This window comes from Salmo salar, chromosome 03, assembly GCF_965601325.2.
Source record: "Salmo salar chromosome 03, fSalSal1, whole genome shotgun sequence".
In the NCBI taxonomy this organism is placed as follows: domain Eukaryota; kingdom Metazoa; phylum Chordata; class Actinopteri; order Salmoniformes; family Salmonidae; genus Salmo; species Salmo salar.
Window position 1 is genome coordinate 83725819 of NC_138293.1, and position 25196 is coordinate 83751014.

The 25196-nt window shown below is 46.7% G+C and overlaps 1 protein-coding gene across 5 annotated transcripts in view; it reads left to right on the forward strand.

The window, feature by feature from the left end:
• Positions 1-25196, forward strand: part of LOC106606602 (septin-9) — a 153203-nt gene that overhangs the window by 89612 nt on the left and 38395 nt on the right. The window contains exon 1 of one of the 5 annotated variants that reach the window (XM_014202922.3): positions 22182-22262. The exons of 3 other annotated variants lie outside the window; for them this stretch is intronic. The gene's annotated coding sequence lies outside the window, so the exon portion shown is untranslated. Of the gene's footprint in view, positions 1-22181; positions 22263-22317; positions 22443-25196 lie in introns of those variants that run through there. One more of the 5 variants, XM_082972815.1, reaches the window with a different exon arrangement.

The following is a 25196-nucleotide window of genomic DNA, read 5'->3' on the forward strand; positions in this document are numbered from 1 at the left end:
CCTGTACACATACTCTCTCTTGCTCTCCTTTTGTCTTTCTCCTTCCCTCCCTCTTTCGATCCCTCTTTCGATCCCTCTCTCTCTCCATCCCTCTGGTTTCCTGTTGTATGACCTTTGTTCAAGTTTCTCTTGGCTGTCAGCTGAAGGACTGAGCAGAACCAAGCCAGAGTAAACAGACAAACACAAACACACACACTGCCTCTCAGGTGGGGTAAAGCAGCCAGTGCTGACAGCCTAAGGACAGTATTACTGAGCGTGTCAAGGGAAGTATTTAGAAAACCACACACATAAAGTCTATGTGCAGTAGTACTAATCATAAGGACTAGCTTGTATTCTTTAGGCACCAAATGGAAGAAAACAGACTGAACCAATAAGAAACGCTCATTGTTGTTTTCCATTGCAAAACCTTTTTCTACGCTGTGCTCTAATGTATACGACCCTGGTTTATTCTGTTGACCTCACTGTGTATCTGTGGAATGTCAACTGTTAGACCAACTAACTGGCACCATATTGTCTGGTGTTTGTTTCTGCTAATGCTCTGTTTGACGGATGAGGGAGGGAAACGTAATGTGAAGGAACGAGGTGACTTCTTAGGTGACTATTAGGTGACTTAACACCAAAGACAGGACGACGGTAAACCCCTCTCTGATGTCACTGACCCCTCTCGTTACTGTAGCGTGACCTTTCCCTGACCACAGGAAGTCATGTAAGTGTTTACTCATGTTTGTTGGTTGAAGATGGGAGCCTCTCTATAGCATGAGTTGCTTAATTTGCTCTCTAAGGCTGTGTGATGGAAGCTAAGAATTGGGAGAATGGAGTGGGAATACTAGTTCTAGAACAGATAGGAGCCACATATAGACTATATTTATACATGTACAGCTCTGCTATAGAACAGAACAGATAGATATATCTATCTACATACATGACTCTGGAACAACACTGTGTTTTTGAGAAAAAATAGCCAGTCAAGGAGTTCCTTACAGCCATTTAGGAAGTAGAGCATAGCCTTGATTACATGCTGATGGGCTCTGTGGATGACTAGTTAGCCCTGGACTGGACTGGTGAGGATCTTGGTTGGTAGGCTAGCCCTCCACTGTGAGATGTGGTCATGCAGGGTGACACACAGCAAATAGACATTTGGAAAAAGAAAGAGAAATCATTAGTCTGACCGCAAGCTTGTAGTCTCTTGTTGTGTTGTGAGGCCTTTTCATTGTCAGAGGTCTGCTAGGGTGATGTGTGTCTGTGTGCACGCGCACACCACATACTGTATGTACGCGCACACCACATACTGTATGCACACGCACACCACATACTGTATGCACGCGCACACCACATACTGTATGCACGCGCACACCACATACTGTATGTGTCAGAGGTCTGCTAGGGTGACGTGTGTCTGTATGTCCGCGCACACCACATACTGTATGTGTCCTGTGTGTCAGCCGAGTAGGAGGACATTCCTGTCGAGAGGAATAAGTCCGGGCAGTACTTCTGTCCTTTTAATTTATTTGGTCCACTCACATTCCTCTCTGGTCACATAATGGACATCCTGTAAGGGCAAAGGTCAGGCCATCGGGGCCAAAAGCCCCAGGAGTCTTGTGAGTTCTAATGACACATTGATCAGACTCACTATTATGCTGCTGTGGAGAAACAATTTGAATTAGCTAGCCTGTATGTTCAAAATTAACCTTAAAGGGGCAATCGTAATTGAAACAATAACAAGCGATCGCCCTGCCTATGTTTCAGTAAAAAGCTGAGAGATGGGGCTGAAGAAATATAACCACTCTGAAATTCATCAAAAGAGCTACGGATTCAATGACTGACCATTCATGATATCAAAGTTTTAACCATGTTTTGAGGCTATACAGTGACTAGCATAAGCTTATATTTTGGGTTCTGATAGGTTACGGCAGTTCAAGAATAAATGGGTGCATATCATAAAGTAAAATAATATATGTAGCAACTGCAGATTGACCCTTTAAGCTAGGAGAGCTTTAGCTGCGGATCAAAGTTAGCCTCCGGGCTAATGTGAGTAGTACAGAATAGTACAATCGTTACTTATCATGGGAATTAGCTTCAGGCTATGCTAACACCGTGAAGTCATTTTGATGACGATTAGCTTGATGCTAGTGGGGTGACTTCTGATAGTTCTGGGTGACTCAGTATCCCCCCCAGGGGAGCAGCAGGGTCATGTGCTGACTGGGGGAGTGTTCTCTCAGGCTGCAGTCACAACCTATTAAGATGGTGTTTGTTTCCCTCTCTCCCACATAAAGAGCTATTGATGGCAAGGAGAAGGGATGGCTGAGGAGCTGGACTTGTGCATGTCACAAGGCACGGAAATGTCTTCAGTGATGAATAATTTACAGATGGGAAGTGTGTTTGTGTGTGTGTGTGTGTGTGTGTGTGTGTGTGTGTGTGTGTGTGTGTGTGTGTGTGTGTGTGTGTGTGTGTGTGTGTGTGTGTGTGTGTGTGTGTGTGTGTGTGTGTGTGTGTGTTGTTTATGACGTGTGTGTGTGTGTGCTGTTCCGGCTTGAGAGAGAAGACGGCAATGAAAAGCTGTCTTTGATTCCTTTGGCCACACAAAATATTTTAGTTTTTTTTATTTGTGTTTCTCAGTTTAGTAATCGTGATAAAAGGGACTGAATAGAGACTCAGGTTGATACCAAATCCATGCATACAACACATGATACTGCCATAACCTTTTACCCTCCCCACTGCCTCACCTCACATGTCAATTTGCTATCAGGTACAGAGGTGCCATACTCTGGAGTTCCATGATGAACCAAACTACCCAGTAGTAGACTAGGGGTCAGCATGATGAACCAAACTACCCAGTAGTAGACTAGGGGTCAGCCTGATGAACCAAACTACCCAGTAGTAGACTAGGGGTCAGCCTGATGAACCAAACTACCCAGTAGTAGACTAGGGGTCAGCCTGATGAACCAAACTACCCAGTAGTAGACTAGGGGTCAGCCTGATGAACCAAACTACCCAGTAGTAGACTAGGGGTCAGCCTGATGAACCAAACTACCCAGTAGTAGACTAGGGGTCAGCCTGATGAACCAAACTACCCAGTAGTAGACTAGGGGTCAGCCTGATGAACCAAACTACCCAGTAGTAGACTAGGGGTCAGCATGATGAACCAAACTACCCAGTAGTAGACTAGGGGTCAGGGGTCAGCCTGATGAACCAAACTACCCAGTAGTTTACTAGGGGTCAGCATGATGAACCAAACCACCCAGTAGTAGACTAGGGGTCAGGGGTCACCCTGATGAACCAAACAGCCCAGTAGTAGGCTAGGGGTCAGCCTGATGAACCAAACAGCCCAGTAGTAGACTAGGGGTCAGCCTGATGAACCAAACAGCCCAGTAATCCCCTCCATGTAGCCTAACTCACACACAAACAAAGTATACTAATTAAGAAAAAACATATTTGATTATCTGCTTGATCAATTAATGTTTTACTTGTATTGTTTTTTGGTGGTCTGGTTTTCATATAAGCCCTTTTGGGCTTCCAACCTTACCTGCACAACATTTTTACCATTTTATTTGTTTTATTAGTATGGTTTATGTATTTCACTTGTTTTCTTTGGTGCAAATAAATAAAACCTAAACACTCCCAGAAAAAGAAGACACTTCTACAGATAGCATCGCCACAGACAAAGAAAACTGGTAGAGAAGAAAATTCCACTTTAGACTGTTGATACACACACCACATACAGTACGTGTTGGTTTCTCCACTGACATTAACGCCTCAACAAAACAGCATCCCATTGGTGCAGCTCTAACAACAACCAGTAGGAGATGCTGTTACACAGGTGGTTCTCTTCCAGACTCAGGTAAATAGGTAGGTATTCCACACAGGTCTTTATCTCTTCCAGACTCAGGTAAATAGGTAGGTATTCCACACAGGTCTTTATCTCTTCCAGACTCAGGTAAATAGGTAGGTATTCCACACAGGTCTTTATCTCTTCCAGACTCAGGTAAATAGGTAGGTATTCCACACAGGTCTTTATCTCTTCCAGACTCAGGTAAATAGGTAGGTATTCCACACAGGTCTTTATCTCTTCCAGATTCAGGTAACTAGGTAGGTATTCCACACAGGTCTTTATCTCTCCCAGATTCAGGTAACTAGGTAGGTATTCCACACAGGTCTTTATCTCTTCCAGACTCAGGTAAATAGGTAGGTATTCCACACAGGTCTTTATCTCTTCCAGACTCAGGTAAATAGGTAGGTATTCCACACAGGTCTTTATCTCTTCCAGATTCAGGTAACTAGGTAGGTATTCCACACAGGTCTTTATCTCTTCCAGATTCAGGTAACTAGGTAGGTATTCCACACAGGTCTTTATCTCTTCCAGACTCAGGTAAATAGGTAGGTATTCCACACAGGTCTTTATCTCTTCCAGACTCAGGTAAATAGGTAGGTATTCCACACAGGTCTTTATCTCTTCCAGACTCAGGTAAATAGGTAGGTATTCCACACAGGTCTTTATCTCTCCCAGACTTGGGTAACTAGGCAGGTATTCCCCACTGTCTGTAAGAGATTACATTACACTTCTTATACATGACTTGACAAAGGCGTATGTCCTGTTACATTTATGTCAACAGCTTTGTGTCACTAGGGACGTCCTGATCGTATTGCAGCATAGCCCTGTTGTCTTGATGTTGTCATAGCAATAAGATAGCTCACAATATTGCCATCCCACTGTATAGATATCTTAGTGTAGGACATCCACTCCATCTGGTTTGTCAGTAAACATTTGATCAGATTGTGGATCAGTTATACCACTGTGCTGGCCTGAAGAAGGCACAGTGATGCCGAGACGTTGGTGGGTTTTTTTTACCCAATAAATTACCTGGAGGTAATAGATATGGAGTGTGTGTGACTCTTTTTGTTTTTATAGCTTCCAGTTTATTCTCCGTTAGTCAGCACCTCTACACTAAATAACTTTCTCTGGGTGTGTGCCAGCTCATGCTTTTTATTAGACTGTGCTGGCTATGTATATACAGTACAGTACATACTTCATCTATGTTGCTAATATAAATGCAGGAGAAAACAGACAAGGTGTGGGGATTTCCTTTCTATTACAATTGATTATTATATAATAATACTTTTTAACCCTTTTTCTTCCCAATTTCGTGATATCCAATTGGTAGTCACAGTCTTGTCCCATTGCTGCAACTTCCGTACGGACTTGGGAGATGCGAAGGTTGAGAGTACAGTAGACGTCGACCGATTATGATTTTTCTACGCCGATACCGATTATTGGAGGACCCAAAAAAAAGCCAATACCGATTTTTTTTTTTTTTAACATTTATTTAAAAAAAAAAAGATATATATTTGTAATAATGACAATTACTACAATACTGAATGAACACTTTTATTTTAACTTAATATAATACAAAAATACAATACATTTTGTCTCAAATAAATAATGAAACATGTACAAATTGGTTTAAATAATGCAAAAATGCGGTGTTGGAGAAGAAAGTAAAAGTGCAATATGTGCCATGTAAAAAAGCTAACGTTTAAGTTCCTTGCTCAGATCATGAGAACATATGAAAGCTGGTGGTTCCTTTTAACATGAGTCTTCAATATTCCCAGGTAATAAGTTTTAGATTGTAGTTATTATAGGACTATTTCTCTCTATACCATTTGTATTTCATATACCTTTCACTATTGGATGTTCTTATAGGCACTATAGTATTGCCAGCCTAATCTCGGGAGTTGATAGGCTTGAAGTCATAAACAGCTCTGTGCTTCAAGCATTGCGAAGAGCTGCTGGCAAACGCAGGAAAGTGCTGTTTGAATGAACACTTACAAGCCTGCTGCTGCTGCCTACCACCACTCAGTCAGACTGCTCTATCAAATCATAGACTTAATTCTAATATAATAAACACACAGAAATACGAGCCTTGGGTCATTAATATGGTCAAATCCGGAAACTATCATTTCGAAAACAAAATATTTATTCTTTCAGTGAAATGCGGAACCGTTCCATATTTTATAGAACGGGTGGCAACCCTAAGTCTAAATATTGCTGTTACATTGCACAACCTTCAATGTTATGTCATAATTATGTAAAATTCTGGCAAATTAATTACGGTCTTTGTTAGGAAGAAATGGTCTTCACACAGTTCGCAACGAGCCATGTGGCCCAAACTGCTGCATATACCCAGACTCTGCTTGCACTGAATGCAAGAGAAGTGACACGATTTCCCTAGGTAATATTGCCTGCTAACATGAATTTCTTAACTAAATATGCAGGTAAAAAAAAATATACTTGTGTATTGATTTTAAGAAATGCATTGATATTTATTGTTAGGTACATTGGTGCAACGATCGTGCTTTTTTTAGCGAATGCATTTTTGTTCAATCATCACCCGTTTGGCGAAATAGGCTGTGATTCGTTAATAAATTAACAGGCACTGCATTGATTATATGCAACGCTGAACAAGCTAGTTAAACTAGTTATATCATCAACCATGTGTAGTTAACTAGTAATTATGTAAAGATTGATAGTTTTTTTTTATAAGATAAGTTTAATGCTAGCTAGCAACTTACCTTGGCTCCTTGCTGCACTCGCGTAACAGGTGGTCAGTCTCCTCGTGGATTGCAATGTAATCGGTATCCCAAAATGCCGATTACCGATTATTATGAAAACTTGAAATCGGCCTAATTAATCGGCCATGCTTTTTAATCGGTCGACCTCTAGTCAAGAGCCATGCATCCTCCGAAACACAACCCTGCCAAGCCGCACTGCTTCTTGACACACTACTCGCTTAACCTGAGAGCCATCCGCACCAATGTGTCGGAGGAAACACCGTACAGCTGGCGACTGAAGTCAGAGTGCATGCGCCGCGGCGCCACAAGGAGTCGCTAGAGCGTGATAGGACAAGGACGTCCTAGCTGGCCAAACCCTCACCTAACCCGGACGACGCTGGGCCAATTGTGTGCCACCTCATGGGTTTCCCGGTCATGGCCAGCTGCAACACAGCCCGGGATCGAACCCGGATCTGTAGTGACGCCTCTAGAACTGCGATGCAGTGCCTCAGACCGCTGCACTACTCGGGAGGCCCAGTATTTGTTTCTTGTTTTGTTTCTTGTCCCTAGCATCTGAGTTTGTTGTTCTTTACTTCCACTATTTTGGTAATGTATACATACTTGACTAAAGGTGTGGAGAGATGGTTTGGGACCAGCAGCAAGCCTGAGCCAGGCAGTAGTGTTTTTATGCAGAGGGAAAGTCAGTGAGGTAAGGTCTGGAGTAACTAGAACAGACCTTCCCATTCAAGTTAATCTCATTCTTGTTCAATGGTCTGCTCTACGTAACTCAGCTCTATGGGATGATTCACTGTAGTGCTCTGCTGGGTTTATATCAGCATGTTAGAGGTAGTACTTCCTCCTTTCCCAGAGCTCTGCACCCATATGACACCCCTATACATACACACACGATTTCCTGTCTTTTCTTGTATTTTCTGACAGGATGGCCCAGAAGGATATACTGCTGAGGTAAAATAAGTGTTTTAGTTAAAAATGAACCCCAGGAAGCTTTGTATTTCTGGTAGTTAATTAAACTCCCACGTCTTTCACATTGACGACAATAGAGGGCATTAGCTGATTCTGTTCCCACTGTACACTACACTTTATACTTTCTAACGTAGGCCTAGAGGTTTCTAGAAACTCTCCAACCTTATTCATTATCATCTAAAACTCAAAACTGATGCTAGATCAGCACTTATACTCAGACACTTATGGGCCCAACATTTGAACTTGACTTTTCTCTTCGAAAGGGATTATTAGTGTTAAAGAATGTAGTGAAGGTGTAGAATGACTACAATGCAGACATGACTCGACAGAACTGCTTTTCCCACTAAAATGTGCGTGATTCGGCCTTCACATGCCCTTATTTTGGGTTTCCCCGTATACTGTATGGGAACAATAGTGGTCCTGTTTGGTCTCTCGGTCTTCTCCTTCTCTCTCCGTCCTCCTGAGGCGGCCCACTGAATACTCAGCCTTCAGTCTGGAAACCTGTGGGACACAAGCTGGCTATTCACGTCGGTCCTTTTCTCCTCTCAATCTCTCTCCACAAACACACAAACCTCAATCAGGCGATTCACTTTGGGTTCTTTCTCACACTCCTCTCCTCGCTGTCTGTACATCCCACCTACACAGACTGGAGAAATGGTTTGGAACTGGTTTCCTACTTCTATGATATGGCACTGTTCCTCTCTGCTCTCTGTGTATTTCAGCTGTGTGTATGATTGCAGAACATTTGTTTGAAATTCAGTCACCGGTAATAAAATGCATGTAATCTGATATTTGGCTGAACATTTCTGATTGGAACATAGTTGAACAAACCAAATGTGATTTGAAACACTGAAAACGCCACGTTTCTTCAATCTATACATTGTGTTTCTATGGTCTGAAAGCCCCGCTGCAGCACACGCACGGGGAGGTCAGCCAAGCAGCTCTCCACTGTCCCTGCCAAGACCCGTCTCCATCTTGGCTCCATCTAGCCCAGTAACATCAGCCCACAGGGCCCCTGCTATTGGGTTTCTGGCGTTGCGTCTCCGTCAAACGAAGATCTTTTATCTTGGAAAGCCCATGTTCTCCGCAGGGCAGCCACTCAAATGGAGTCGATACTAAAGGCACGAGCCAAGTTGTGCCGATCAAACAAATTATGGTTGGCTTTAGCTCTGGCATCACTCTGTGTTCAGTCAGTTTGGAGTCAAAGATGTTTAGGAGAGACTGTTGGACTTATTTTGTGATGCAGTTTTTGCTAATGAGAAAAACACGTGTCATTCAATGTCTGATCATACAATAAGATGATGTCCCTCTACTATGTCCTTCAGATGGGCCTCTCTGCTGACATCTCTGCTTTCAGGTAGGATACGGCTAGCCTGGTCCCAGATCAGTTTGTGCTGTCTTGCCAACTATGGTCTTTGAAGTAGACGAGACTGCACAAACAGATCTTGGACCAGGTTTGGTTAGGATATAGCTGGTTTGATATTTAGTGACTCTGACTTCAGTAGGCTTGGCTGGGATGAATTAGGGACTGATGAATCTATGGGGAGGTTGGTGGAGGAATGGTGGTGGGGGGTGGATGAGCAGTGCCTTAGCCTTGTTCCTACTGCAGAAATACAGTGTGTTATCAATGTTGAGGGTGTAGTAATGTACAGAATAGAGCCAATCCTTCCACAGTCCTCTGGGCCCCAGGGACCCCTGCTAGATGCTCAGCTATGGAGAGATGAGATGGAGGGAGAGAGAACAGAGGAATGAAAAAGAGACGAGCCTGAAAAGAGGGGCCAAGTTTTGAGTGGAAAGCTAGACTTCGAGAAGTGAGGGGAGGGTTGTACAGTACAACATTTTGTCTTTAAGATTCAGTCTTCTCAGAACTTTACAGCAGGACAACACTGAGCAGCTCCACTGGAAAACAAGACAAGGACACACTGAGTTTTGTAAGTACTTGTGTGTGTGTGTGTGTGTGTGTGTGTGTGTGTGTGTGTGTGTGTGTGTGTGCGCGCGACTCTGTACTCTCTCTCCCTCTTGCTCCAGTACTCTCTCTCCCTCTTGCTCCAGTACTCTCTCTCCCTCTTGCTCCAGTACTCTCTCTCCCTCTTGCTCCAGTACTCTCTCTCCCTCTTGCTCCAGTACTCTCTCTCCCTCTTGCTCCAGTACTCTCTCTCTCCCTCTTGCTCCAGTACTCTCTCTCTCCCTCTTGCTCCAGTACTCTCTCTCTCCCTCTTGCTCCAGTACTCTCTCTCTCCCTCTTGCTCCAGTACTCTCTCTCTCCCTCTTGCTCCAGTACTCTCTCTCTCCCTCTTGCTCCAGTACTCTCTCTCTCCCTCTTGCTCCAGTACTCTCTCTCTCCCTCTTGCTCCAGTACTCTCTCCGTCTTGCTCCAGTACTCTCTCTCTCTCTCCCTCTTGCTCCAGTACTCTCTCTCTCTCCCTCTTGCTCCAGTACTCTCTCTCTCCCTCTTGCTCCAGTACTCTCTCTCTCTCCCTCTTGCTCCAGTACTCTCTCTCTCTCCCTCTTGCTCCAGTACTCTCTCTCTCCCTCTTGCTCCAGTACTCTCTCTCTCCCTCTTGCTCCAGTACTCTCTCTCTCTCCCTCTTGCTCCAGTACTCTCTCTCTCTCCCTCTTGCTCCAGTACTCTCTCTCCCTCTTGCTCCAGTACTCTCTCTCTCTTGCTCCAGTACTCTCTCTCTCTTGCTCCAGTACTCTCTCTCTCTTGCTCCAGTACTCTCTCCCTCTTGCTCCAATACTCTCTCCCTCTCCCTCTTGCTCCAGTACTCTCTCTCTCTCCCTCTTGCTCCAGTACTCTCTCTCTCTCCCTCTTGCTCCAGTACTCTCTCTCTCTCCCTCTTGCTCCAGTACTCTCTCTCTCTCCCTCTTGCTCCAGTACTCTCTCTCTCTCCCTCTTGCTCCAGTACTCTCTCTCTCTCCCTCTTGCTCCAGTACTCTCTCTCTCCCTCTTGCTCCAGTACTCTCTCTCTCTCCTTCTTGCTCCAGTACTCTCTCTCTCTCCTTCTTGCTCCAGTACTCTCTCTCTCCCTCTTGCTCCAGTACTCTCTCTCTCCCTCTTGCTCCAGTACTCTCTCTCTCCCTCTTGCTCCAGTACTCTCTCTCTCCCTCTTGCTCCAGTACTCTCTCTCCCTCTTGCTCCAGTACTCTCTCTCTCTTGCTCCAGTACTCTCTCTCTCTTGCTCCAGTACTCTCTCTCTCTTGCTCCAGTACTCTCTCCCTCTTGCTCCAGTACTCTCTCCCTCTTGCTCCAGTACTCTCTCTCTCTCTCTTGCTCCAGTACTCTCTCTCTCTCCCTCTTGCTCCAGTACTCTCTCTCTCTCCCTCTTGCTCCAGTACTCTCTCTCTCTCCCTCTTGCTCCAGTACTCTCTCTCTCTCCTTCTTGCTCCAGTACTCTCTCTCTCTCCTTCTTGCTCCAGTACTCTCTCTCTCCTTCTTGCTCCAGTACTCTCTCTCTCTCCCTCTTGCTCCAGTACTCTCTCTCTCCCTCTTGCTCCAGTACTCTCTCTCTCCCTCTTGCTCCAGTACTCTCTCTCTCCCTCTTGCTCCAGTACTCTCTCTCTCCCTCTTGCTCCAGTACTCTCTCTCTCCCTCTTGCTCCAGTACTCTCCCTCTTGCTCCAGTACTCTCCCTCCCCCTTCTTGCTCCAGTTCTCTCTCTCGCTCCCTCTTGCTCCAGTACTCTCTCTCGCTCCCTCTTGCTCCAGTACTCTCTCTCTCTCCCTCTTGCTCCAGTACTCTCTCTCTCTCCTTCTTGCTCCAGTACTCTCCCTCTTGCTCCAGTTCTCTCTCTCTCTCTCCCTCTTGCTCCAGTTATCCCTCTTGCTCCAGTACTCTCTCCCTCTTGCTCCAGTACTCTCTCCCTCTTGCTCCAGTACTCTCTCCCTCTTGCTCCAGTACTCTCTCCCTCTTGCTCCAGTACTCTCTCTCTCTCCCTCTTGCTCCAGTACTCTCTCCCTCTCCCTCTTGCTCCAGTACTCTCTCTCTCTCCCTCTTGCTCCAGTACTCTCTCTCTCTCCTTCTTGCTCCAGTACTCTCTCTCTCTCCTTCTTGCTCCAGTACTCTCTCTCTCCCTCTTGCTCCAGTACTCTCTCTCTCCCTCTTGCTCCAGTACTCTCTCTCTCCCTCTTGCTCCAGTACTCTCTCTCTCTCCCTCTTGCTCCAGTACTCTCTCTCTCTCCCTCTTGCTCCAGTACTCTCTCTCTCTCCCTCTTGCTCCAGTACTCTCTCTCTCTCCCTCTTGCTCCAGTGCTCTCTCTCTCTCCCTCTTGCTCCAGTACTCTCTCTCTCTCCTTCTTGCTGCAGTACTCTCTCTCTCTCCTTCTTGCTCCAGTACTCTCTCTCTCCCTCTTGCTCCAGTACTCTCTCTCTCCCTCTTGCTCCAGTACTCTCTCTCTCCCTCTTGCTCCAGTACTCTCTCTCTCCCTCTTGCTCCAGTACTCTCTCTCTTGCTCCAGTACTCTCTCCCTCTTGCTCCAGTACTCTCTCCCTCTTGCTCCAGTACTCTCTCCCTCTTGCTCCAGTACTCTCTCTCTCTCCCTCTTGCTCCAGTACTCTCTCTCTCTCCCTCTTGCTCCAGTACTCTCTCTCTCTCCCTCTTGCTCCAGTACTCTCTCTCTCTCCCTCTTGCTCCAGTACTCTCTCTCTCTCCCTCTTGCTCCAGTACTCTCTCTCTCTCCCTCTTGCTCCAGTACTCTCTCTCTCTCCCTCTTGCTCCAGTACTCTCTCTCTCTCCCTCTTGCTCCAGTACTCTCTCTCTCCCTCTTGCTCCAGTACTCTCTCTCTCCCTCTTGCTCCAGTACTCTCCCTCTTGCTCCAGTTCTCTCTCCCCCTTCTTGCTCCAGTTCTCTCTCTCGCTCCCTCTTGCTCCAGTACTCTCTCTCCCTCTTGCTCCAGTACTCTCTCTCTCTCCCTCTTGCTCCAGTACTCTCTCTCTCTCCCTCTTGCTCCAGTACTCTCTCTCTCTTGCTCCAGTACTCTCTCTCTCTTGCTCCAGTACTCTCTCCCTCTTGCTCCAATACTCTCTCCCTCTCCCTCTTGCTCCAGTACTCTCTCTCTCTCCCTCTTGCTCCAGTACTCTCTCTCTCTCCCTCTTGCTCCAGTACTCTCTCTCTCTCCCTCTTGCTCCAGTACTCTCTCTCTCTCCCTCTTGCTCCAGTACTCTCTCTCTCCCTCTTGCTCCAGTACTTTCTCTCTCCCTCTTGCTCCAGTACTCTCTCTCTCTCCTTCTTGCTCCAGTACTCTCTCTCTCTCCCTCTTGCTCCAGTACTCTCTCCCTCTTGCTCCAGTACTCTCTCTCTCTTGCTCCAGTACTCTCTCTCTCTTGCTCCAGTACTCTCTCCCTCTTGCTCCAGTACTCTCTCCCTCTTGCTCCAGTACTCTCTCCCTCTTGCTCCAGTACTCTCTCTCTCTCTCTCTCTTGCTCCAGTACTCTCTCTCTCTCCCTCTTGCTCCAGTACTCTCTCTCTCTCCCTCTTGCTCCAGTACTCTCTCTCTCTCCCTCTTGCTCCAGTACTCTCTCTCTCTCCTTCTTGCTCCAGTACTCTCTCTCTCTCCTTCTTGCTCCAGTACTCTCTCTCTCCTTCTTGCTCCAGTACTCTCTCTCTCCCTCTTGCTCCAGTACTCTCTCTCTCCCTCTTGCTCCAGTACTCTCTCTCTCCCTCTTGCTCCAGTACTCTCTCTCTCCCTCTTGCTCCAGTACTCTCTCTCTCCCTCTTGCTCCAGTACTCTCTCTCTCCCTCTTGCTCCAGTACTCTCCCTCCCCCTTCTTGCTCCAGTACTCTCTCTCGCTCCCTCTTGCTCCAGTACTCTCTCTCGCTCCCTCTTGCTCCAGTACTCTCTCTCTCTCCCTCTTGCTCCAGTACTCTCTCTCTCTCCTTCTTGCTCCAGTACTCTCCCTCTTGCTCCAGTTCTCTCTCTCTCTCTCCCTCTTGCTCCAGTTATCCCTCTTGCTCCAGTACTCTCTCCCTCTTGCTCCAGTACTCTCTCCCTCTTGCTCCAGTACTCTCTCCCTCTTGCTCCAGTACTCTCTCCCTCTTGCTCCAGTACTCTCTCCCTCTTGCTCCAGTACTCTCTCCCTCTTGCTCCAGTACTCTCTCCCTCTCCCTCTTGCTCCAGTACTCTCTCTCTCTCCTTCTTGCTCCAGTACTCTCTCTCTCTCCTTCTTGCTCCAGTACTCTCTCTCTCTCCCTCTTGCTCCAGTACTCTCTCTCTCTCCCTCTTGCTCCAGTACTCTCTCTCTCTCCTTCTTGCTCCAGTACTCTCTCTCTCTCCTTCTTGCTCCAGTACTCTCTCTCTCCTTCTTGCTCCAGTACTCTCTCTCTCTCCCTCTTGCTCCAGTACTCTCTCTCTCCCTCTTGCTCCAGTACTCTCTCTCTCCCTCTTGCTCCAGTACTCTCTCTCTCCCTCTTGCTCCAGTACTCTCTCTCTCCCTCTTGCTCCAGTACTCTCTCTCTCCCTCTTGCTCCAGTACTCTCCCTCTTGCTCCAGTACTCTCCCTCCCCCTTCTTGCTCCAGTTCTCTCTCTCGCTCCCTCTTGCTCCAGTACTCTCTCTCGCTCCCTCTTGCTCCAGTACTCTCTCTCTCTCCCTCTTGCTCCAGTACTCTCTCTCTCTCCTTCTTGCTCCAGTACTCTCCCTCTTGCTCCAGTTCTCTCTCTCTCTCTCCCTCTTGCTCCAGTTATCCCTCTTGCTCCAGTACTCTCTCCCTCTTGCTCCAGTACTCTCTCCCTCTTGCTCCAGTACTCTCTCCCTCTTGCTCCAGTACTCTCTCCCTCTTGCTCCAGTACTCTCTCTCTCTCCCTCTTGCTCCAGTACTCTCTCCCTCTCCCTCTTGCTCCAGTACTCTCTCTCTCTCCCTCTTGCTCCAGTACTCTCTCTCTCTCCTTCTTGCTCCAGTACTCTCTCTCTCTCCTTCTTGCTCCAGTACTCTCTCTCTCCCTCTTGCTCCAGTACTCTCTCTCTCCCTCTTGCTCCAGTACTCTCTCTCTCCCTCTTGCTCCAGTACTCTCTCTCTCTCCCTCTTGCTCCAGTACTCTCTCTCTCTCCCTCTTGCTCCAGTACTCTCTCTCTCTCCCTCTTGCTCCAGTACTCTCTCTCTCTCCCTCTTGCTCCAGTGCTCTCTCTCTCTCCCTCTTGCTCCAGTACTCTCTCTCTCTCCTTCTTGCTGCAGTACTCTCTCTCTCTCCTTCTTGCTCCAGTACTCTCTCTCTCCCTCTTGCTCCAGTACTCTCTCTCTCCCTCTTGCTCCAGTACTCTCTCTCTCCCTCTTGCTCCAGTACTCTCTCTCTCCCTCTTGCTCCAGTACTCTCTCTCTTGCTCCAGTACTCTCTCCCTCTTGCTCCAGTACTCTCTCCCTCTTGCTCCAGTACTCTCTCCCTCTTGCTCCAGTACTCTCTCTCTCTCCCTCTTGCTCCAGTACTCTCTCTCTCTCCCTCTTGCTCCAGTACTCTCTCTCTCTCCCTCTTGCTCCAGTACTCTCTCTCTCTCCCTCTTGCTCCAGTACTCTCTCTCTCTCCCTCTTGCTCCAGTACTCTCTCTCTCCCTCTTGCTCCAGTACTCTCTCTCTCCCTCTTGCTCCAGTACTCTCCCTCTTGCTCCAGTTCTCTCTCCCCCTTCTTGCTCCAGTTCTCTCTCTCGCTCCCTCTTGCTCCAGTACTCTCTCTCCCTCTTGCTCCAGTACTCTCTCTCTCTCCCTCTTGCTCCAGTACTCTCTCTCTCTCCCTCTTGCTCCAGTACTCTCTCTCTCTCCCTCTTGCTCCAGTACTCTCTCTCTCTTGCTCCAGTACTCTCTCTCTCTTGCTCCAGTACTCTCTCCCTCTTGCTCCAATACTCTCTCCCTCTCCCTCTTGCTCCAGTACTCTCTCTCTCTCCCTCTTGCTCCAGTACTCTCTCTCTCTCCCTCTTGCTCCAGTACTCTCTCTCTCTCCCTCTTGCTCCAGTACTCTCTCTCTCTCCCTCTTGCTCCAGTACTCTCTCTCTCCCTCTTGCTCCAGTACTTTCTCTCTCCCTCTTGCTCCAGTACTCTCTCTCTCTCCTTCTTGCTCCAGTACTCTCTCTCTCTCCCTCTTGCTCCAGTACTCTCTCTCCCTCTTGCTCCAGTACTCTCTCTCTCTTGCTCCAGTACTCTCTCTCTCTTGCTCCAGTACTCTCTCCCTCTTGCTCCAGTACTCTCTCCCTCTTGCTCCAGTACTCTCTCCCTCTTGCTCCAGTACTCTCTCTCTCTCTCTCTCTCTTGCTCCAGTACTCTCTCTCTCTCCCTCTTGCTCCAGTACTCTCTCTCTCTCCCTCTTGCTCCAGTACTCTCTCTCTCTCCCTCTTGCTCCAGTACTCTCTCTCTCTCCTTCTTGCCTCAGTACTCTCTCTCTCTCCTTCTTGCTCCAGTACTCTCTCTCTCCTTCTTGCTCCAGTACTCTCTCTCTCCCTCTTGCTCCAGTACTCTCTCTCTCCCTCTTGCTCCAGTACTCTCTCTCTCCCTCTTGCTCCAGTACTCTCTCTCTCCCTCTTGCTCCAGTACTCTCTCTCTCCCTCTTGCTCCAGTACTCTCTCTCTCCCTCTTGCTCCAGTACTCTCCCTCCCCCTTCTTGCTCCAGTACTCTCTCTCGCTCCCTCTTGCTCCAGTACTCTCTCTCGCTCCCTCTTGCTCCAGTACTCTCTCTCTCTCCCTCTTGCTCCAGTACTCTCTCTCTCTCCCTCTTGCTCCAGTACTCTCTCTCTCTCCTTCTTGCTCCAGTACTCTCCCTCTTGCTCCAGTTCTCTCTCTCTCTCTCCCTCTTGCTCCAGTTATCCCTCTTGCTCCAGTACTCTCTCCCTCTTGCTCCAGTACTCTCTCCCTCTTGCTCCAGTACTCTCTCCCTCTTGCTCCAGTACTCTCTCCCTCTTGCTCCAGTACTCTCTCCCTCTTGCTCCAGTACTCTCTCCCTCTCCCTCTTGCTCCAGTACTCTCTCTCTCTCCTTCTTGCTCCAGTACTCTCTCTCTCTCCTTCTTGCTCCAGTACTCTCTCTCTCTCCTTCTTGCTCCAGTACTCTCTCTCTCCCTCTTGCTCCAGTACTCTCTCTCTCCCTCTTGCTCCAGTACTCTCTCTCTCCCTCTTGCTCCAGTACTCTCTCTCCCTCTTGCTCCAGTATTCTCTCTCTCTCCCTCTTGCTCCAGTACTCTCTCTCTCTCCCTCTTGCTCCAGTACTCTCTCTCTCTCCCTCTTGCTCCAGTACTCTCTCTCTCTCCCTCTTGCTCCAGTACTCTCTCTCTCTCCCTCTTGCTCCAGTACTCTCTCTCTCTCCTTCTTGCTCCAGTACTCTCTCTCTCTCCTTCTTGCTCCAGTACTCTCTCTCTCCCTCTTGCTCCAGTACTCTCTCTCTCCCTCTTGCTCCAGTACTCTCTCTCTCCCTCTTGCTCCAGTACTCTCTCTCTCCCTCTTGCTCCAGTACTCTCTCTCTCCCTCTTGCTCCAGTACTCTCTCTCTCTTGCTCCAGTACTCTCTCCCTCTTGCTCCAGTACTCTCTCCCTCTTGCTCCAGTACTCTCTCCCTCTTGCTCCAGTACTCTCTCCCTCTTGCTCCAGTACTCTCTCCCTCTTGCTCCAGTACTCTCTCCCTCTTGCTCCAGTACTCTCTCCCTCTTGCTCCAGTACTCTCTCTCTCTCCCTCTTGCTCCAGTTCTCTCTCTCGCTCCCTCTTGCTCCAGTACTCTCTCTCGCTCCCTCTTGCTCCAGTACTCTCTCTCTCTCCCTCTTGCTCCAGTACTCTCTCTCTCTCCTTCTTGCTCCAGTACTCTCTCTCTCTCCTTCTTGCTCCAGTACTCTCTCTCTCCCTCTTGCTCCAGTACTCTCTCTCTCCCTCTTGCTCCAGTACTCTCCCTCTTGCTCCAGTTCTCTCTCTCGCTCCCTCTTGCTCCAGTACTCTCTCTCGCTCCCTCTTGCTCCAGTACTCTCTCTCTCTCCCTCTTGCTCCAGTACTCTCTCTCTCTCCTTCTTGCTCCAGTACTCTCCCTCTTGCTCCAGTTCTCTCTCTCTCTCTCCCTCTTGCTCCAGTTATCCCTCTTGCTCCAGTACTCTCTCTCTCTTCTTCTATCGCTGTATCAGAAAAACAGAAGAAATAGTTGGAGACACTCTAAAGAACATATTATAAAAGGCTGTTATCCTTCCACAGCGCTTTTGTTATCCTGTAAAAGTTGGATAGTGCTCTCTCTCCCTCTTTGACTTGTCCTGTCTAAGGGATAGTGATGAGAGTTACTGTTGTGTTGGAGGAACCCAGGGGGCTCTGGTTACGGAGGCTCCTTCAATCTGCACATGCTCAGTCTACACTACCCTGGTACTGACCGGATCAATCTGGCACAGCGCTTAGCAACACAGCTGGGAAAGCTTCAGCGAATGGGTGGCTCTAAAACTCTCAGAAAAGACAGCAACGCTGTGATGAAGTCAATCTTGTGCTCCGAAAACCACAGAACTCTGACGGTTTATCTACTTAGCAGTCCCCTCTTTAAACATAGTTTCTCTGCATTTACTGATTTTTATACACACACACAATACAGGGCTTTGAAATACGGCGCCTGTAGTTAGAGAATTCAGGGCTTCTTATAAACATTGTAAAACGGACTAAATACACCCAGGATTTATTTTTACTCCCAGTTGATGTTGATACATGATCACCCCTCTGACCCTGAGCAGGAAGTGGGGAGCTGGCTGGATGTGTGCTGAGGGTGTATGTTGAGGGAGTATTAGGCTAGAGTAAGGCACTGTGTAAATCTGCCTCCCTAATGGCACCTTATTCCCTATGTAGTGCACTCCTTTTGACCAGAGCCCTATGGGAATTGGGTGCCATTTGGCACGCAGTCTAATAGTTAGGTGGATGTGGGTTCTTCAGGGCTGGTGTGTGAGTGTTGGACATATACTGGGACCTGTCATGAATCTACAACCATGGCATTTTGGGGGGAGATTTTGGTCATCTGTCCAAGGTTACTTTTTCCAGTTGCTCACTTTCTCCTCCTGTTCAGAGAAAACATTCAGCTTCTTACATAAATTACCCTAAGATCTTTCAAAAAGTACAGACTCAATCATTTCACTAGACCAGCAAGGTTTGTGATGAATGAAACCAAATAAAGCCATCCATCCAGAAACAGTAGTTGCTGTAAAAACGAATGAGGTATTTGGTTAAATGTGAAAACGTGATCCCTTTCATCCCCCCCAAAAACTCAGGTGATGGATTGCGTGTGTGTGTGTTAGACAGTTGGTGCTTTAGCCCCTGGTAGGTATATAATTTCACTTCCTGTGTGGCCAGAAACACAGCTGTTTTCTTCGCTTTTTAATCACAGACAACCAGTTGTATCAAAGAACCTACTGAGACATGCCTCTCCCTGGAGCAGTATGTACACCACTGCAGTAGAAACTAGAACCACTGCAGTAGAAACTAGAACCATTGCAGTAGAAACTAGAACCACTGCAGTAGAAACTAGAACCACTGCAGTAGAAACTAGAACCACTGCAGTAGAAACTAGAACCACTGCAGTAGAAACTAGAACCACTGCAGTAGAAACTAGAACCACTGTAGAACTGGGATTTAAAGGGAGCAACTATCCTTTAATCTTTAATGATCAAGAATTAAAGGCACACTCCTGAATGTTTGTTTCAACCGAACAGCAGCCCCACTGAGTGGTTTGTTATTAATGCCATAAAGCTGAGAGATGGGGCAATGGTGGTAAAATTGTGGTCAAAAAGAATTACAAGATGTTATCCCTTTCTCGGTATGGACAGTGTTGCAACACGTAAACCTGCTACACATTTTCAGTATTAAATATTTAACGTACTTCTCAATCCTCCTCATCCATTGTTGGATGTAGCTCCCACAATAGCAAGTAAACACGTGTCATGTTTATTTGGTCCCGCTAGTCCTCTGGTATGTGTTGTGGAATGATTGGGATCCTGTGAATTCCAGGAACAAAGGGTTGAAGCAGGTCATTGGAGGGTTGTGAATCAGGGACAAACAGGAGGACCAGGGGGATGGACAGGCTGGCTTCTCTCAAACCTGTGGCCAGAGGCTAGGGGGAAGGGAAGGATGAGGGGTAGAGGTGCAGGGACGGTGTGTCTATACACACACACATACAGAGAAATGGCTAGACGCCAGCCGAACCGAAGCATGTGGAAGCCTTAAGAATGAGTGTGCTCTCATACTCCCTTAAAAGAACTTTGCTTGAAAAACAAACAAGAAAAAAGTGGCAATAGTACTGTTTGTCCATCTTGAGATGCCGTAGCCAGTATACACTTCCTCAAAATGGTCAGAATTAATGTAAGAACTCAGATGTGGATTTTTGTTGCGCATTTGTACATCTAACTAAGATGTTTGGTGCAGTATTTCTGAAGTAATTTTTTTTAACATGAAAACGAGTCGTCTAGCGTTGAATGACAAACACTTAGTTGAAGAATCCCTACTATTGACCAATAACCGACGAATGTGCGTAGATTTCGGCTCACGACCTTCAGCTTCCTCGAGATAATGTTGTGTGCACGAACAGCAGAAAAAACCCTTGCCAAAGACCAAAATCAACAAAAACGTCACAAAATGTCGTCATAATATACAGTACCAGTCAAACGTTTGGACACACCTACTCATTCAAGGGTTTTTCTTTATTTTTACTATTTTCTACATTGTAGAATAATAGTGAAGACATCAAAACTATGAAATAACACATATGGAATCATGTTGTAACCCAAAAAGTGTTAAACATATATTTGAGATTCTTCAAAGTAGCCACCCTTTGTCTTGACGACAGCTTTGCACACTCTTGGCATTCTCTCAACCAGCTTCACCTGGAATGCTTTTCCAACAGTCTTGAAGGAGTTCCCACATATGCTGAGCACTTTTCCTTCACTCTGCGGTCCAACTCATCCCAAACCATCTCAATTGGGTTGAGGTCGGGTGGTTGTGGAGGCCAGGTCATCTGATGCAGCACTCCATCACTCTCCTTCTTGGTCAAATAGCTCTTACACAGCTTGGTGGTGTGTTGGCTCATTGTCCTCTTAAAAACAAATGATAGTCCCACTAAGGGCAAACCAGATGGGATGGTGTATCACTGCAGAATGCTGTTTTTTTATTTTTTTTAATTATTATTTTTTTTTCACCCCTTTTTTCACCCCAGTTTCGTGGTCTCCAATTGGTAGTAGTTAGTCTTGTCTCGTACGGACTCGGGAGAGGCGAAGGTCGAGAGCCATGCGTCCTCCGAAACACAACCCAACCAAGCCAAGCCGCACTGCTTCTTGACACAATGCCCATCAACCTGGAAGCCAGCCGCACCAATGTGTCGGAGGAAACACCGTACACCTGGCGACCCTGTCAACGTGCACTGCGCCCGGCCCGCCACAGGAGTCGCTAGTGCGCAATGAAACAAGGACATCCCTGCTGGCCAAACCCTCCCTAACCCGGACGACGCTGGGCCAATTGTGCGCCGCCCCATGGGCCTCCCGGTCATGGCCGGCTGCGACAGAGCCTGGACTCGAACCCAGAATCTCTAGTGGCACAGCGATGCAGTGCCTTAGACCACTGCGCCACTTGGGAGGCCATAGCTATGCTGGTTAAGTGTGCCTTGAATTCTAAATATTTCACTGATAGTGTCACCATCAAAGCACCCCCACACCACCTCCTTCATGCTTCACGGTGGGAACCACACATGCGGGGATCATCCGTTCACCTACTCTGCATCTCAGAGACTTGGCGGGTGGAACCAAAAATCTCAATTTTGGAGTCATTAGACAGATTAGGACAGATTTCCACTGGTCTAATGTCCATTGCTTATGTTTCTTGGCCCAAGCAAGTCTTCTTCTTATTGATGTCCTTTAGTAGTGGTTTCAATTTGACCATGAAGGCCTGATTCACGCAGTCTCATCTGAACAGTTGATGTTGAGATGTGTCTGTTACTTGAACTGTGAAGCATTTATTCGGTCCTCATGAGAGCCAGTTTCATCATAACACTTGATGGTTTTTGCAACTGCACTTAAAGAAGCTTTTGAAGTTCTTGAAATGTTCCACATTGACTGACCTTCATGTCTTAAAGTAATGATAGGCTGTCGTTTCACTTTGCTTATTTGAGCTGTTCTTGCCATAATATGGACTTGGTCTTTTACCAAATAGGGCTATCTTCTGTATACCACCCCTACCTTGTCACAACACAACTGATCGGCTCAAACACATTAAGAAGGAAAACAATTCCACAAATGAACTTTTAAAAAGGCACACCTGTTAATTGAAATTCATTCCAGGTGAATACTTCATGAAGCTGGTTGAGAGAATGCCAAGTGTGTGCAAAGCTGTCATCAAGGCAAAGGATGGTTACTTTGAAGAATCTCAAATTGTAAAATATATTTTAATTTGTTGAACACTTTTTTTGGTTACTACATGATTCCATGTGTGTTATTTCATAGTTTTGATGACTTCACTATTATTCTACAATGTAGAAAATAGAAACAAATAAATAAATAATCCTGGAATGAATAGGTGTGTTTTTTGACTGATACTGTATGCACAAACTATTACCAACTGTTTCAGATGGGAAGCATAAGAAGCGTTTACCCTCTCTCTCTGAAGATGTTTCATGTTGAGGGGAGGGTGGTGTGAGTGAGAGGGGGGTGTGGCATGCCTGTGGTCCAGTGTCACATGACAGGGTGAGGTGGGAGGGGCCGTGGGGTTCCTCGGTGACTGGACTGGCTCTCACTAGGGGGCTGCTCTTCAGCACGGGACAACACACACGGTGAGTTTGCAGTTCTGCCTCCCTCGTAGTGTGTACTGTGTGTGTGGTTTCCTTGTTCTCCCCTCTCTTTTTCTCTGCTTTTCTTTTTCTCCCTCCGTCTCTTCTAGTTTCCTGTAGTTTGTCTGTGGTACAGTACTAGCTCTCTCTTTACTCTGCTGCCCAGGAGCACCACTACTGTGTGTGAGTGTGCATGTTTATGTTAGTGTGTATTTGTTTGTCTTGATAGAAAGTTCCACTCAGATGTACTGAGGTATGGCTGTAGAGGGGAATAGGCTTTTTGTGAAGTTTCTCTGTGTTGTACTGTACTCCCGGAACCCGACACTGTTGCTGGTTCATCCTCCAGTTTTTCTCTGTTGTTCTGAGCTCTTGGGGGTTTGGGGGGCGGAGCGGGGGAGCACAGAGTGGGGGGACGGGGGGGGTTTGGGGATAAGAATTTTGTGTGTCTCTAACATGGCGTCTGCAGCTCCAGGGCCAAGCCTTGTAATCAATCCTGGGAGGTGAGGAGGCTGTTTGCATAACCACAGCACTGCTTCTCTGCTGCTGCCATGTTTCATTAAGTTTCTCTGTTTCTGCTGAGCTCTGGTTAATTTCAGCTCTCCTTTCCCCTCGTTCCGTCTTTTCTCTAACTTTCCTCTAACGACGTGATCCACACATGGGGCTGTGTAGTGCTGGAAGGGACATTGATCCATGACATTGCTGTATTGCATACAGACCAGGTACAGAACACGGAGAGAGGCAGTGCAGAGCAGTACTGTACATGGAGGGATTTCCACACGTGGAAACATGTGGAAAGAGGCAGATACTTTTAGTATAGGGTGTGAGACCCTGCTGGGAAGTAGTCTCCAGCCACCTGTTCAAAGTGAAAAGTAGTCCCTGTAGTTAAAATGATGGAGTGATGTCTGGAAAGTGGAGGTAGACCGAAAATGGAGTCATCTATCTCTTTCATCCCTCTCTCTTCTTTGATTGCATATTGCTGTTCTTATTGGCTGTCACAGTAAAAGCAGAACTATGGCACTGCTCTGACAATGGCTTCCCTCAACCTATGTTTTGTTTAAACAGGTTTGACCCCAGCTATTTTACAAAGGCATAGTTCACTGATATCAGGCAGTTAAAAATAAGCATAATAACGGAAGCGCTCTTCACCTTTGAGTCAGTCGGATCTGATTTACAGACACACTAGTTCAACGGAGCTCTGTTTTCTGGACAGTTAGGGGCTCTGGTGCATTGCAAGGTGAGAACAGACACCGTGGCTCTTCAACAGCTGCTGATGTGATGCCGGAAAGGTCGTCATTACCTCTGCATTCTCGTGTGTGTGTGTGTGTGTGTGTGTGTGTGTGTGTGTGTGTGTGTGTGTGTGTGTGTGTGTGTGTGTGTGTGTGTGTGTGTGTGTGTGTGTGTGTGTGTGTGTGTGTGTGTGTGTGTGTGTGTGTGTGTTAGATTCCCAGAGGTATGGTTCTGTCTGTAGACAAACTACCTGCATCTGTTAAGTGGGTTAGTATCTACTTTGCTTACATATTATTCCTTCACTTCTCCTTGGTCATGCGTTTGCATACCATTATGACTGGTGGAGTATGGCATGTAGCCATGTAATGTATGTCCTTGTCTCCTGAAATGGTATGTATGAGATCTGTGGTTTTAGTTCTGAAATGGTATGTATGAGATAATGAGGTCTTTTAGTTCTGAAATGGTATGTATGAGATAATGAGGTCTGTGGTTTTAGTTCCAGTGAAGGACAGTGGGTCTAGGAAGGAAGAAGGGAAGGGGTGCAGACTGGTGTGTAGTTCATAGAGCTAGGACGATACGTCTAACATTACTGATACCGACCCAACCGACCATTTATCGAGGGCATTTTACTGCTATATGTAGCCTTTACTAGAGGAATGTGACGTTTTGAAATGAATTAAGTCTACAAATATGGGCCATTTCTAACCGGACAATTGATATCTACAACATTTTAAAATTAGTAGTAGTTTAAAGGCTAATATAAAAAAGTAACTGATGCACATTAATGTTATGAATTTAGCGTTATCGTGATAATTCAGTAAATGTAGCGTGATATGGATTTTTGTCTATATCGCCCAGCTCTAGTACTTCTGGGATATATGTGTGTATAGGGAGGGGAAGAAGGGACTTGATGTGGATTAAGGAAGGGTGCAGACTAGCAGGTTTAGGGGGAATTGAGGGGTTGGTCATCTGTCTTCAGTGACAGATTGGGGTCTACTGTTGATCACTGTGCTGATGGGATGATGAACTGGTGTGTGTGTGTGTTGACTAGGGCCCACTGTATTAAAGGAATGATCAACAGCACAGTGGATGTGTAGCTGTCCTCACACTGAGAGAGTGAGTACGTCTGTAGACATATAGTACCAACGTCACTTTGACTGGTATTGACATCTTCACAGTATCACTTTACTGTGACCACACTGTCATGAGATCCATGTACCACATCTAGATGATATGTCTGAAGCTGTATTTATTGACCGTTGACTTCATGTCAATGACAAAATGACGTCACCTCCATGACACATACTAAGGCTGGGAATTGCCAGGGACCTCACGATACGATATTATCATGATACTTATGTGCCGATACGATATGTATTGCGATTCTCTCGATTTCTATATGTATTGCGATTTGATACTGTGATTTTATTGCGTTTCGATGTTCCAAACATATTGCTCACCATATGTCTGCTGCAGAGGGACAAGAAAGCCATGAGAACACGTTTTGATCAGTCATGGAAATAAAAGTCCAGTCCAGAGGTAACTTGTCATAATATACCAAAGCTGCATGATATGGGTTGCTAAGGTGGTTTAGCGCAACTCCTTTGAAAGCAGTCCTCTCCCTAATTTCTCTCCCCGAGGTTATTTCTCTCTGTAGTTGTACCAGTGGCTCGGGGCAGAGAGGTCAGTCAAAGGTCAGATTCTGGAACC